The sequence below is a fragment of the Eurypyga helias genome, unplaced genomic scaffold (genome assembly GCF_000690775.1).
Source record: "Eurypyga helias isolate BGI_N326 unplaced genomic scaffold, ASM69077v1 scaffold32993, whole genome shotgun sequence".
In the NCBI taxonomy this organism is placed as follows: domain Eukaryota; kingdom Metazoa; phylum Chordata; class Aves; order Eurypygiformes; family Eurypygidae; genus Eurypyga; species Eurypyga helias.
This window is the reverse complement of record NW_010239832.1, coordinates 4,847-5,452: the sequence shown is the minus strand read 5'-3', so window position 1 is coordinate 5,452 and position 606 is coordinate 4,847.

Sequence of the window (606 nt, the reverse complement as noted above, 5' to 3'; positions counted from 1 at the left end):
CCGGAGTTAAACCACGACAACAGCATGGCTTCCACGCCTCAAGAGACGGCCGACAGCAAGGTCGCAGGGCGTCGTACTCGCGAGTGGCAGCATGAACACCTAAACCCCTGAAATCTGGCAAGAATCCACAAAACTCGTCAGGTCTTGTGACAGGGGAGGCCTCCTATAGCCCCTCACTGCAAATGGCTTCCGCAAGGGCTGGCCAGACCCTGGAGAGCAGGACCTAAGCACTGTTGGAAGTTGCTGTCAATCGGGAAGCTGCGTGGAGCACAGACACAAGGAACACTCTGTGCTTTTCCATGTAGGTAGAAGTGGCAAGCCTGGGCCTTCCCGTTGGACGCCCCCTGAACCCACAGGAGGAAGACCACTTCCTTAGGCACTTGTCCACACTCCCACTTCGGGAGGACGTGAGGGACGCAGCAGCTGAACGGGCGTTCCCGGCCAGCTCGGGACTAGGTGGTACAACGGTCCCACCGAGCCTAGGCTTCGGGTAACGCTCTTCACCCCTCTTGAAACCAGAGCTCCCCGCCCCCTGCATCGCAGGGCCCAACAGAGCCAGCTGGGCTTCAGCGCAGAATCTCATCTTCTCCTCCCAGCCGTGCTCCC